The sequence below is a fragment of the Alosa pseudoharengus genome, unplaced genomic scaffold (genome assembly GCF_046254945.1).
Source record: "Alosa pseudoharengus isolate Yale_2024_CS ecotype anadromous, Long Island Sound unplaced genomic scaffold, YU_APseudo_1.1 YU_APseudo_1.1_scf_22, whole genome shotgun sequence".
Taxonomy (NCBI): domain Eukaryota; kingdom Metazoa; phylum Chordata; class Actinopteri; order Clupeiformes; family Clupeidae; genus Alosa; species Alosa pseudoharengus.
The window spans coordinates 14,083,457-14,097,425 of NW_027468680.1; the positions used below are offsets into that span (position 1 = coordinate 14,083,457).

The following is a 13,969-nucleotide window of genomic DNA, read 5'->3' on the forward strand; positions in this document are numbered from 1 at the left end:
GCATGGTAACTTTGCTTTTACTCATTTTGAGTAGGCCTAAACTGTTCGCCAAAGGCCATGATCTCTGGCCCCAGCTTGATAAAAACAAAAGTAGGCTCTGATTTAGCCCAGTCTATTGTATGACTTCAACGAGGTGATATTTAGTTTCGTTCTGCTTACAGTATCTCACTGTTTGCAACGCCTTTGAATGCAATCCGCTGCCCTATACCGGCAATGTTACAGCGGCCTTTAACTGCCACCTCGTGGCGATACGTTGTAATACATTTCATCTGCATTAATCACGGAAAGCGCAAATGAAGTGGACTCTTCTAAATGGGACCCACTCTATGTGGTAACACGGCCAATACATTTGTTCAAATGTGCTTCAAAAACATACAATACTGCACAACAAAAACGCAAACATCTGAATTATACTTCTCCCTTCACCCAAATCATGAAGAGAGTTATTAAGCTTTAATGGTGCTTCCTAAAGGGGGTATTGTCAAACCTGGCAACACAGCGCGCATGCCATGTGGCATTGTTTACAAAACTTGACCGCAGCGCACGTTAGTAGTAACGTGCAGGCAGGCGACGTTAGTTCCGCGTGAAACTCAAGATGGACCGGTTTTTAATAAAAAAAGGGACAGAAACGAGCTCAGAAACCAGATGGGTCCGTGTACCTTCTGTTCATTTGATTTTCAAATTCGAAACGAAAATTGAAAATCGAAAAACGACCTTATATCTGTATTTTTTAAAAACAAAATAGGAAATTTCCTCGTGTTTTTGTTTTGGATATTAAACTTTGTATCCAATCCAAAATCCGCACAACAATAATGTGAAATCGGCACTTTCCTCAATTTTTCATTTGGCCTATCCCCTAGGCTGTCCTACATTGAAACCTATGACGTTTTAATTAGAGACATGTTTGTAAACAAGCTAACTTACGCAGAAATGTCAGCTACGTTGTATCAACTAGGAGCAAGAGACATGTTTGTAAACAAGCTAACTTACGCAGAAATGTCAGCTACGTTGTATCAACTAGGAGCAAGGGGAGTGGAAGCCGTAGAACGCAGAGCTGGAAAAAATCTGACAACAACCCAGATAGCAAGCATAGTCGGCCCGATTCTGGCCGAGTGCTGGCAGTGTCGGCTGAGGTCCGAGTCGGCTGAAGCCAAGGGGGCAGGCGAATTCCCGGAAGTAGAAGAATCGACGTAGGCTGGAGGGACCACCTCTCTGCTAACTCCCATAGAAGTCCATTCATTGTAAGATTTTTTTTGAAATACCATAACTTCATATAACATATATCCTGTGCCGATATTGTAGCTTCTGTGTAATCCACATAAACACTACAAAGGCAAAACAGACTCCACTAGCTCGTCCGTAACGTTGGTTACCCGTAAGAAGAACGGTTAGCTTGTTCGGTTGGAGGGAAGCTAGCTTTGACGTAATCTCTCTTTCGCGCCGTAGGGAGATAACCGTATTGTTTGGATAAGAAGCTCAGTCCACCTTGTCTATGACGGTAACTCATAAGCAAAACCTAGCATACACGACCGTATGTTAAGGTAAAGCATTACACAGAGGGAACCTAATAATAATAAAAAAGTAAACCTAATTTTTTTAAAAAGGGCACTAATCATTTCAGAGGTTTTCGATGGATTGACCGTAGGTCGGAAAAGTGGAAAAAAGATTAGCTTCAAGGCTATAACTTTGTTTTGTTTTAGCATGACTGTTTTTGAAGATGATCATGTAGGCTATGGTAGCTTCAACATTAACTCGACTTGGTGAGGATGATATTAATAATAATACATAAATAAATGTTTAACTTTGATGACTTTGAAGGCGAAGGAAGTGTAAGAAGAATTTCTGTGTATCTATCATATGAGTTACAAGATTCAGTTCGATGGCTAACGTCATGAAGTTAAGTGTGAGTCTGCGCAGTACTGGGGGGACCAACTGAAAAATCGTTCTATTTGACTCAGTGCCCTCCCATTGAAAACGACGGAGTCTGTTCGTCCATTTCTTTTACTGTCTATGGCTGAAGCACAGTAAACACAGTCGGCCCGATCCTGGCTGAGTGCTGCCACTGTCGGCGGAGTTTCAGGTCGGCTGAGGCACTGTCCCCTTGAATGGGCCGACACTGACACGCAGTAGTTGGGCTGATTACTGAGTGTCTTATTTGGCCCGATTGGGGTTTGATGGGCTACTGCCAGGTTTCGAATCAATCTCGGCAGACGGATTTCATACAGTGTGTGGCCCGATACTTCAGGAACGAACAATGATCAGTATCGCGGCTGTTGGCGGCAAAAATGAAACATTTAGCGACAGCCGGACGCTAAACGTACATGGCCCAATTCTGTAAAGTGACTGTCGGCCCATTACATGTGGAAGAGCCACGAGCAGAGCAACTGTTCAGTTTGAAACCAGCAGGACGGCGCGAAACTGTCTCGTTTTGGACACTGCCTGTGGTAAGTAACATGCAACTTTACCTTTACCTGTTATTGCATGTAAATCATTATAAATGTACGTAGGCTTATTATTGCAGACAAAGTTTAACAAGTAGCATAACAAGAATGGGTGTTTCAATCTAACCCCCTTGACGATGACGAAGCTAGCGGTAACATACGTTATGATTTCTTAGCCTACTTTGTTGGCCTAATTACCGTTAACGTCAGTGTTGGTGGTTAGTCAAAAACGTTCAGTGCTGTAACGTTAGCTATACTTGCATAATTATGTGGTTTTCAAAGAAAAGTGTGATCTAATCATTTTAGAAATAGCTTAACAGTTAACCAGTATTGGATTACTTAGAATATAGCGATTGGTAATTGGGCATTTCATCGTTATCTATCCAACTTCAGGCATAGGCAGGCAGGACTGAGACTGTATGCCTTAAGAGAGTGTGTGAGTGTGAGAGAGAAAGAGAGAGAGAGAGATGGTAGCAGGGTGGGTCCTGTCCTGGTCATGTAAAGCTCATCAAAATCTGTATTTTAAGGTCGTTCTGTATTTTGTACTGAGGGGTTGTTTATGATCATGTAATAATTTTGAACACATACTTCCATTAACCTAACGTTACTGTGACTTTTTTTAAATGTACACCTCAGAATCCAGGCCACACTGACCAGAGACCTGCCTGCACTCCTTTGGATGAAGAAGGCTACCCGTGTATACATGTGTGAACCATTTCTTGTGTTGGAAAAACAGGAGACCTGAATAGCTCTTGGTAAGTACATTGATTTAATAGAATAAGTAATACGTTTTTGTTTAGATGAGCCAAATCATAGGAATCAGCTTTCATCTAGGCTTGTGTTTTGTGATGTGTCATTTTTAGATGCTTTTGGTTTGCCTCATCCATTATGTCAGCAAAGAACAGGAGTGGGCAGGAAACATGCGCTGTTGAAAACATGGCCAACCAACTGGAGCACCCACAAGGCTCTTGTGAAGGAAGTCCACAAGCCTTTGTGCTTCAGGTCTGTATGTGTTGACAAATATGTCTTGCTCTTGGTGATTGTCATTGGTAATATATCAGCATTTAACAATCACACAATGTCAATGTTGCCCAAAATAACTAAGACAGCTGCAGAGTGGCAAGACTGGGCTTTAGTAATATTTTGTCAGACAGTAAAGGATAAATAGTTTAATGATTTTATTTCTTTTCTTTTGAAATGACATGCTGTCCATGCATCTCAAATTGAAGGATGGATGGAAAGAACTCTTTGATCAACCCCCACAGAGAGCTGAGGTGGCTATCTGTAAGTATATTTGAGTGGACAAACAGAACTTCTCTGACAGATGACATGTTAAAATCTTGCTTTAGACCTCATAATGATCTTATAATATTCTTTTATACCTAAATGCAGTTTGGAGACACCCCCGGCTGGTAGTGCTGCTGAAACTGGTGGAGGCAACAATGAAGCGGCAACAGAAAGAGAAGGCAGGTGGCAAAGGTTGCTGCTATTGAAAAATGCTTTGATAGTGAGTATGTGTGCATGTATGTAGCTGGGTAGGTCATGGTACATGGTACAAAAATACAGAATTTAAAGCACTAGCACAACACTTAACTCACAACCCACAACTACTGCCAATGGAATTACTCTTTTAGAGTGAGTGAGTGAGGGAGAGAGATAGAATATTTCTGTAAATGTTTAATGTTAATTTAGAATAATTTATTTCTTTGAATCATTATACAGTTTTAAAATGTTTAATTGTTTGTGTTTTTGTATATGAAAGATGTTGATTGTTGTAGATAAAAGTAGATTGTATATTTTAACTTGTTAAATTTCTAAAGTGTATATATGTAAAAGCTTGTATAATTTTTAAATGTTTGTTTTATTTGCAAGGTTGTGTTTGTCAAACTTGTTAATAAAAGTAGCTTGTGCTTTTAATTACTAGTTCTGGATTTGTGTTTATTTTCAAGTACTTTTGGTAGTTAATGGGCCACATGTGGCCCGGGGACCCAGCCGACATTCAGCCAACACTCAGTCAGATCAGTTTTATAGTGTGTGGGCCAGTACAGGCCCAGAGGCCCAGCCAACACTCAGCCAACACTCAATCAGATCAGTTTTATAGTGTGTGGGCCAGTACAGGCCCAGAGGCCCAGCCGACACTCAGCCAACACTCAGTTATATAGTGTGTGGGCCAGACCTGGGCCAACAGAATGCATGACGGTCATTTCACAGTGTGTGGGCCACACCTGGGCCAACAGAAACAATAAGAGTCATTTCACAGTGTGTGGGCCACACCTGGGCCAACAGTTCCAATAAGAGTCATTTTACAGTGTGTGGGCCAGAACTGGGCCAACAGAAACAATGAGAGTCATTTTGCAGTGTGTGGGCCACATCTGGGCCAGAGGAAATTCTTTGTGTCAGTTATCAGTAACTGGGCCATTGTTGGGCCGGAGGCCCAGCCAGAACTGGGCCAACACTCACAAAACCCTGAGGCAAGGTAGTGGGCCAGAGGTGGGCCGGTCAAATTTTGCTATCTGGGAATTCACTGGCCTAGCATGAGGCACGAAAAATATGCATTTGGGCTCCTCTGTTGCTCCTCTGTATGCGCGACTAGCCTATCGTTGCCTGTATTATGTTGGTAAAGGAGAATAGTAATGGAGAAAGAATCGAGAATGAGCTGTCCTTGCATTGGGGCGGGGCGGGGGGGGGGGGGGGTGCACGTGATAAGGCCTAAGGAAGCTAGTAGCCAGCTGAACAAGGACGTAGGCTATTTGGTTATGGTTATGATAATGGTATTTCGCAGATGCTTCTGTTCAAAGTGACATAGGCCTACAACTAATTTATATATTCATATTGTAACAACTGAGGCAACAAGGTTCAAATCGGTACATTTATTGGGTCAGGAGCGGGGAACACAGACAGGTCAAAACATCATTATAGAACACACAAGGCTAGTCACTAACACATGCACAATACACGAACGGGTAGACACAACAGACATGAATAAACACATGAACACACAACAAACACATGAACACACAACCATATGGGTACAACCAAGGGAAGACTACACATGCTAACACACCACAAGGTAAATGCAAATACAGCTAGGCCTTCTAAAACCGATAGCCTATATCACATTCCAACATGCACATATGGCATTATAGGAGTCCGATACAACGAGTCAAACGCACCGACGTTACATTTTTTTCTTTTTTTTTTGCAGTTTAAACTGTTAAGCTAAGCCTATACTGTAGCAATTATCCATTCGGGCAGTGGCAAAAAAATGCTGTCAGCATGCAGTAGCTTGTTGAGTGCGTGGTAGCTTCGTGTGCCTGGGTTTTCATTTTTAACTTGAATAATGACTAATTGAAATTACAATATTGAAATTCAAACCCTCATTGTATATTTGATTATTTTTTCCACAAAATGCTTCAAAATTTGTGTTTTATTTTTCTCTGGGAAGTACTGTGTTAGGTAAAGGTCTTCAAATCCGTTTTTTGATCACTGTTTCAACCTTGAAAATCAAATGAACAGAAGGTACACGGACCCAGATGGACAGACACACAGTGTTGTAACGAACAGTGGAGTGGATGAGGAAAATGAATCTGAGGAAGCAGCAAACAAAAATCAGCATGAAGACACCGGAGAGGGGACGAGCAGACAAACGGCAGGTGTAACGGTACCCAGTAAGAAACGAAAAATACGAAGCATACAAGATGAGCACAGAAAATTTCAAGACAAGTGGACAGACGAGTTCTTATTTGTTCTGCATGGCATGAACCCTCTGTGCTTAATATGCAAACCCGTGCCGGTTTCAAACGAAGCAACTTGGAGCGCCATTTCAAAACGGCGCATCCAAATTTCAATGAAAGTTACCCGTCTGGCAGTGAATTAAGAAAGAAGAAAATAGCACAACTCACTGCTTCACTTTGTGAGCAGCAAAATCTTATCCACCGGACAACCTCCACTGCAGAGCGTTTAACAGAGGCGTCTTATGAAATAGCGTGGATTTTGGCGCGGGCTAAAAAACCCTTCTCAGACTCAGAAATAGTGAAAGAATGTTTTTTGGCCTCAGCAGAAATACTGTTCACCGACTTTGACAACAAGGACGCCATCATTAAACAAATAAAAGGGTTACAGCTGTCTGATTCAACAATAATGAGGCGAATGGAAGACATCGGAAAGGACATACGTGACCAGTTGTTGGCTGATCTGCGCGCTGCACCTTGTTTCAGCATGGCAGTGGACGAAAGCACAGACGTCACTGACGTTGCTCAGCTGTGCACTTGGGTGAGGTTCCCAAAAGAAAACTCTTTTCAAGAGGAAATGTTGTGCTTACTACCACTCCATGGCCAAACAAGAGGTGAGGATATTCTGAATGCACTTTTAGTATTTTTTGAGGAAAATCATCTCAGCTGGTCCAAACTTGCAAGTGTGTGTACTGATGGTGCTCCAAGCATGCGAGGCAAAGAGAAGGGTCTTGTTGGCCTCATGAAAAAAAGAGATGAAATCCCCAATTTCATCAGCTTCCACTGCATCATCCATCAGGAGGCACTGGTATCAAAGCTCAGAAACAGTGAATTCCAAAATGTGATGCAAAGGGTTGTGCATGTGGTCAATTACATTGTTTCAAGAGCACTAAACCACAGACAGTTCAGACTGCTAATCCAGGACTATGACACAGAGTACAGCGATTTAGTGTTGCACAGTGAAGTAAGATGGTTGTCCCGTGGAAGGGTGCTGGAGCGGTTCCTGAGCCTCCTTCCTGAAATCAACAGCTTCTTGGACAGCAAGGGGAAACACCAGCCAGAGCTGAAAGACCCAAACTGGATCATACAGCTGGCCCTCCTTACTGACATTACCTGTCACCTGAACACTCTCAACTTGCAGCTCCAAGGGAGAGACAAGCTTCCAAGTGACATGCTGAGGGCAGTCAGAGCATTCCAAAATAACTGCTCTGTGGATACCTGACAGAGAACTCATCCACTTCCCTAAACTCAGAGCAACAACCACAAGTGACCCATCTCTGCAGCAGCACTTTATGGAGGGGGATAGCTGTCAAAATATTCGTGTCCATAGATTTGATACACGTGCGTATTTGTCTGTAGTTGTGCATAAAATAAATATTTGTGAATTCTCGAATGAGTCCAGTCGTGCATAAAATATATTGTGTGTATTTTATCCATCAGAATACGGATGAAAAAAAAATATGAATTCAAAAATTACAAGTACGAAATCAAACTTTACAGTTGGCTTTCTTTGGTACGAGTACGACTTCGCACAAGTGACTCAACTGTCAAAATACGTCATCACCGCATTCACAGGCATTACTTGTTGAGAAAAGAAACATAGATCGAGATCAAGACTGCGCATGCGCTGAGACGAATCCGGCGGGGGCAGTGCCATTACTGCGGGTTAGGCACGTCGGCGCTAACGTTTGTGATAGCTGATAGCTACCTGTGGAGTTGAACAAATCGTCTTTCCCCCCCTTCGTTTATTGTCTTACGATGTCGGGAAGAACCTGTTGTGTGTTCGGCTGTTACAACAGCAGTGGGAAAATACAGATATGGAACAAAAATATATAAGTTCCCCCGCCGTTATTACACAGCCTGCCCCTGTGTAACACCATACATAAGTGTGAATGTATTTTATGTATTTTGTGACGTAATCATGCAGATCTGGTAACCCGTGCAGATCAGGTACCCACATAAGCACTACACAGATTCCCAGGGCGAGCCGAAGACCAAGCTGTTCGTCAGAAGTGGATTGTGAACATCAACCGAAAGGATTTTGTTCCGAACAAACATATCACGGTAAGTTTTGTTTAACAGTATTAATCTTAAATCTTGCCAGTTGCCACAATGACTAGCATGCTGTTTAGTCTTGCATGGCGATACTTTAACGCTATCTATTGGTGTGTTAAGACATGGCACCAAATATTTGACGTAGAAGCAAAACTGTAAAGTAAGTGTGTGCTAGGAACTTCGGTAGTCGCCAGAATTATTATCTCCATCAACTAAATGGCACTATTGAAAAATTATTCGCTTTAACTACTAACGTTAGGGCAGCCATGGTGGCCATCAAATCAACATGATTTGGCATTACAAACAGAAAACGTATGGAGTTCGGGGGCAGGCGACACTATGCTAGTTGCAAGATTGCTTTCCTTCTTTGGTAACATTAGGCTAACCATGAAAACATCAGTCATTTGGAAAGATCTTAGTGCGTTTTCCTCCGATTCAGTATTGTAATAAACAGTTTTTGGGTAGCACTCACATTTAAAACTCACTTGGATATTTAATGTAGATGTTTGTTTTTGCGTTAAATTTGTTGTTGTGCTGAGTTATAGTCTACATGTAAGTCAATGTCCTTTTCTCTATATTTGTATTTTATCAGGGGTCAATGTCATCTGGAAGAGCACCTCCCAAAAGATGTCTTCAGCCACAAGAGGACACATGTGCTTGGAACTTGTGCACAATGGAATAAAGAACAGTTGTTGATGTATTAATTACAGTTTATTTGAACTTGACACTTCATTTAATTTATACAATACATGTATCACACATACCAATTGTTGTTATATTATTATTACTACAATTACATTACATTTGGCTGACGCTTTTTAGCCAAAGCGACTAGCAACATTTAAAGCTTTTAAGAGCAATTCTAACAATAAAAAAAACCCACAATAAGTGCATCAATGAGTGCAATTGTCTGTAGTAGTGCTATGAGAGGAGATGATCTCTGAAGACCTGGGTTTTCAGACATTTTTGAAGATGTCGAGGGATGTCCCTGCTCTAGTAGGAACAGGTAGTGTGTTCCACCAACGAGGGACACAAAGTTTGTATCGGCCATATGTACAGAAAGGTTCAAATATGCTACTAGGCCGAGGTCAAATAGACTGGACCAGGTCAGTCTCTGTGGAAAATATTTAGACAGGATATCAACAGTAATGGCTCAAATTTAAACTAATGATTCAAATATAAATCTCTGTGTGGATATAAGGGCCAAAAAGGTACACTAAAAAGTAGTGGTTCAAAAGGTAGGCATAGATTAATCAATAAATCCCTGTGTGGAAGTATGTGCAAAAAAGACACTAAACAGTAGTTATTCAAAAGGTAAGAATAGATTAATGAATAAATCCCTGTGTGGAAATATGGGTAAAAAGACACACTAAACAGTAGTAATTCAAAAGGTAAGTATAGATTTATCAACAAATCCCTGTGTGGAAGTATGGACGGAGCCTCATTAGAACAAGCAACAGTTGTTCAGCGACAGCTAACTTGATGGTCCTTAGTTGTGAGTGAAAAGCCATAATGGCGTACAAAAATTGCCAAAAACTGTCCATTCCCAAGCCTGTGTAAATTTTGAGTCTTTGTCATCCAAATCATAGGCCTACACTGATCAGTTTGTGTCACAGTCTTTTGTTGACTTAAAACTGTAGTTGTGGTCTGCAGTATCTGGACACTGGATGCCATCTTCTTTTGGGAGGTGCCATTGAGGTTTGGGAGATGACATTGACCCCTGATAAAATACAAATAGAAAAGGACATTGACTTACATGTAGACTATAACTCAGCACAGCAACAAATTTAACCCAAAAACAATCATGAACATTTTGCACAACATCTACATCAAATATCCAAGTGAGTTTTAAATGTGAGTGCTACCCAAAAACTGTTTATTACAATACTGAATCGGAGGAAAACGCAATAAGATCTTTCCAAATGACTGATGTTTTCATGGTTAACCAAAGAAGGAAAGCAATCTTGCAACTAGCATAATGTCGCCTGCCCCCGAACTCCATCATACGTTTTCTGTTTGTAATGCCAATCATGTTGATTTGATGGCCACCATGGCTGCCCTAACGTTAGTAGTTAAAGCGAATAATTTTTCAATAGTGCCATTTAGTTGATGGAGATAATTATTCTGGCGACTACCGAAGTTCCTAGCACACACTTACTTTACAGTTTTGCTTCTACGTCAAATATTTGGTGCCATGTCTTAACACACCAATAGATAGCGTTAAAGTATCGCCATGCAAGACTAGACAACAGCATGCTAGTCATTGTGGCAACTGGCAAGATTTAAGATTGATACTGTTAAACAAAACTTACCGCGATATGTTTGTTCGGAACAAAATCCTTTCGGTTGATGTTCACAATCCACTTCTGACAAACAGCTTGGTCTTCGGCTCGCCCTGGGAATCTGTGTAGTGCTTATGTATGGTGTTACACAGGGGCAGGCTGTGTAATAACGGCGGGGGAACTTATATATTTTTGTTCCATATCTGTATTTTCCCACTGCTGTTGTAACAGCCGAACACACAACAGGTTCTTCCCGACATCGTAAGACAATAAACGAAGGGGGGAAAAGACGATTTGTTCAACTCCACAGGTAGCTATCAGCTATCACAAACGTTAGCGCCGACGTGCCTAACCCGCAGTAATGGCACTGCCCCCGCCGGATTGGTCTCAGCGCATGCGCAGTCTTGATCTCGATCTATGTTTCTTTTCTCAACAAGTAATGCCTGTGAATGCGGTGATGACGTATTTTGACAGTTGAGTCACTAGACCTCTCCAGAATATATCCCGCCTCCTAGCTTCCGTATCCATCCAACTTCCGGGCGTGGATTGTCTATGGGAAATAACATGGCGTTTTGAAAGATCGTACCTGTCAAACTCTGTAGGTGACAAAGTAGAAAAAGCTGCTGGGCAGATTGGCCTACACAGTTCTGCCATCTAGTTTCCACTGGATTTTTTGATTTTCGGTGCCGTTTAAGTAGTATAGTCTATAGTATACTACTTAAACGGCACCGACAATCAAAAAATCCAGTGGAAACTATATGGCAGAAGTGTGTAGGCCAATCTGCCCACCAGCTTTTTCAACTTCGCTACCTACATATGTTTTACCGGTATGATATTTCGAAACGCCATGTTATTTCTCATAGACAATCCACGCCCGGAAGTTGGATGGATACGGAAGTTACGGAGGCGGGACTTATTCTGGAGAGGTCACTTGTGCGAAGTCGTACTCGTACCAAAGAAAGCCTAACTGTGAAGTTTGATTTCGTACTTGTAATTTTGAATTCATATTTTTTTTCCATCCGTATTCTGATGGATAAAATACACACAATATATTTTATGCACGACTGGACTCATTCGAGAATTCACAAATAATTATTTTATGCACAACTACAGACAAATACGCACGTGTATCAAATCTATGGACACGAATATTTTGACAGCTATCCCACTCCATAGCACTTCAGCTACAGCAGATTTGTTGAAGTTTTGGAGGAGCTGAAGGGTGAGTTTGAATCCAGATTCAGTGATGTGACGGAACATAAGGAGATTTTAAATTTTATTGAAAACCCCTTCCATGTGGATGTGTCCTCCCTCACGCCAACCATCACACAGCTCTGCTCTGGTATTCGTGCTGCTCTGGAGAGTGAAATAATTGAGCTGCAAACAAATGCCATTCTCCAAGCTGAACTCAGAGCAGGTGTTGGCCACTTCTGGAGTTTGGTTTCTGAAGCAGACTTTCCCACTTTGAAACCACTTGCACAGAAAGTGATGTCTTTCTTCATGAGCACATACTGTACACCTGTGAGTCAACATTTTCGACCATGAACACCATCAAGAGGAAACAGAGAAACCGACTGACCCATACTCATCTTGAATGCCTCACTGTGATTGCAACAACAAACTACAAATACAACATGAAGAAAGTCAAGGACATGCATGCCAGCTTCCGCTCATCCCAGTATTAAACTAAATTTGGTTTTAAATGAAAATGTATTGGCTGTGTTATTTCTTTTTTTGTGGGATGTCCAATTTGTATGTAGAAATGCACATTTGCAAAGGTGACTTAGTATGTTGTCGTAAAAGTGGCTCTCCTTTTGATTTTGCACTGCCAATGTGGCTCTTGTGAAAAAAACAGTGAGGATCACTGCTGTAAGGTGTAAGCCATTGGTTCCAAAGGATATTTTATTTGGGTCACCAGCATAGCCTAGTGACAATTTGTGTTGTGTAATAGGCCTAGCATAGGGCCTACCTTATATAGCTTATAGTTTGTTAACAGTCACGGTTTTGTCATAACTCCCTCTATGCATTTTTGCATTTAGAATAGCTCTAAAACCGGGGGGGGGGCGAACACGTTGCGGGGGGGCGCCAGTGCGTGGATATCTCAATCGCAAAATTAAACAATATTTCTATCGGGCGCCTACCATGGACTAGGCTGGGCGAAAATCAAAAGATTGCGTCAAAAGATTGAGCTTAACCATGGACCTCATAGTTGCAAAATGCAAGGGAACATGAATCAGCATATTATTTGCACAAACAATAACGGACAGTAGCTATTCAACTTTGCCCGTTAAAATGTGTATGAGCAGTCTCGCAACGCATTTCATGAAGGCCCTTTTGGACATGTCAGTTATTTGCACCACTGGGTAAAACGGCATTTTGTTTTAGACTACTGGTATGTAATTTGTGCATTGACAATAAAGCTGAATATCATTTGAACTAGATGACTAAACTTATGCATATGTAGAAGAAGAAACATTCACAAAAATCCATGACATGACCTCTCTTCTTGATAGCTGTTGAAAACTGCATGGAACTGACAGGGATTGTTTTGTTTAATAATAAATAAATAAATACATTATGCTGCTACCTTCTGCTTTTCCCAAATACAATGTAGCCTACAGGTGTACCTTTCATCAGTCCAGTTGCAATGGATGGACTGTGATGAACTCCCCTACTTGTGATTGTTTAGAGATTTTAAAGGTTTTATAACAATGCTACAGATTTTTTGGCCCAGAAACAAATCTGTTCACCTTTGCAGCGCCAGTAGGCTACTTTGTGTGCGGAATGTGTGCAAACACACATTCCAAACAAGCATACACAAAAGTTTCAAGAGTGGGGGATGGAGTAGAAGATGGAGACAAATTCATTAATATGATTTATTTTTGCGGAATGGATGTGCAGGACTGAGCGGCGGTCATATTTTGTACCGCTATGCGGTACATCTAGTTTTCTACTTGATAGCAGGATGCTTTCATCTGTATCTTCTTGTCAGTATGATGCTATAGCCATCTCTGATCACGCTCCCATCTCTATGAATATTCCATTTAAAATTCCCACCCCTAAACATGTGCCTTGGCGGCTTAACGCACGGCTGCTTCTAAATGAAGGATTTGTGAATTTTGTGTCTGAACAAATTGACCTTTTTGTGAGCATTAACAGAACCCCAGATGTGTCTGCTACAGTACTGTGGGAGGCCCTGAAGGCATATATTAGGGGACAGATAATTTCCTATGCAGGGTTTGAGAGGGAACTTAAAAAAGAAAAACTGACTAACTTAACTAAACGAATATCTGAACTTGACGGCTTGTATGCCACATCAAAATCACCAGAGGTTTATAAAGAACGCCTTTCTTTGCAAGCCGAATTTGATTTGATTATGACTGATCGCACAGTTGAACTCTTGCTTCAGTCTAGGTCTCAATTTTATGAGCATGGAGATAAGGCCAGCAAATTGTTAGCA

The 13,969-nt window shown here is 41.4% G+C and overlaps 1 protein-coding gene and 1 long non-coding RNA gene across 4 annotated transcripts in view; both read left to right on the top strand.

Annotated features, from left to right (window-relative positions):
- Positions 1-13,969, top strand: part of LOC143139840 (uncharacterized) — a 76,064-nt gene that overhangs the window by 43,818 nt on the left and 18,277 nt on the right. The window lies entirely within an intron of this gene.
- LOC143139293 (uncharacterized) lies at positions 1,998-4,165 on the top strand. Of its 2 annotated transcripts, none has more exons than XR_012990369.1 (5): positions 1,998-2,444; positions 3,078-3,196; positions 3,337-3,443; positions 3,671-3,725; positions 3,834-4,165. It is a non-coding gene; the product is annotated as an uncharacterized LOC143139293 (long non-coding RNA). The 2 variants fall into 2 exon arrangements; XR_012990368.1 differs by having other exon boundaries at positions 1,999-2,444; positions 3,305-3,443.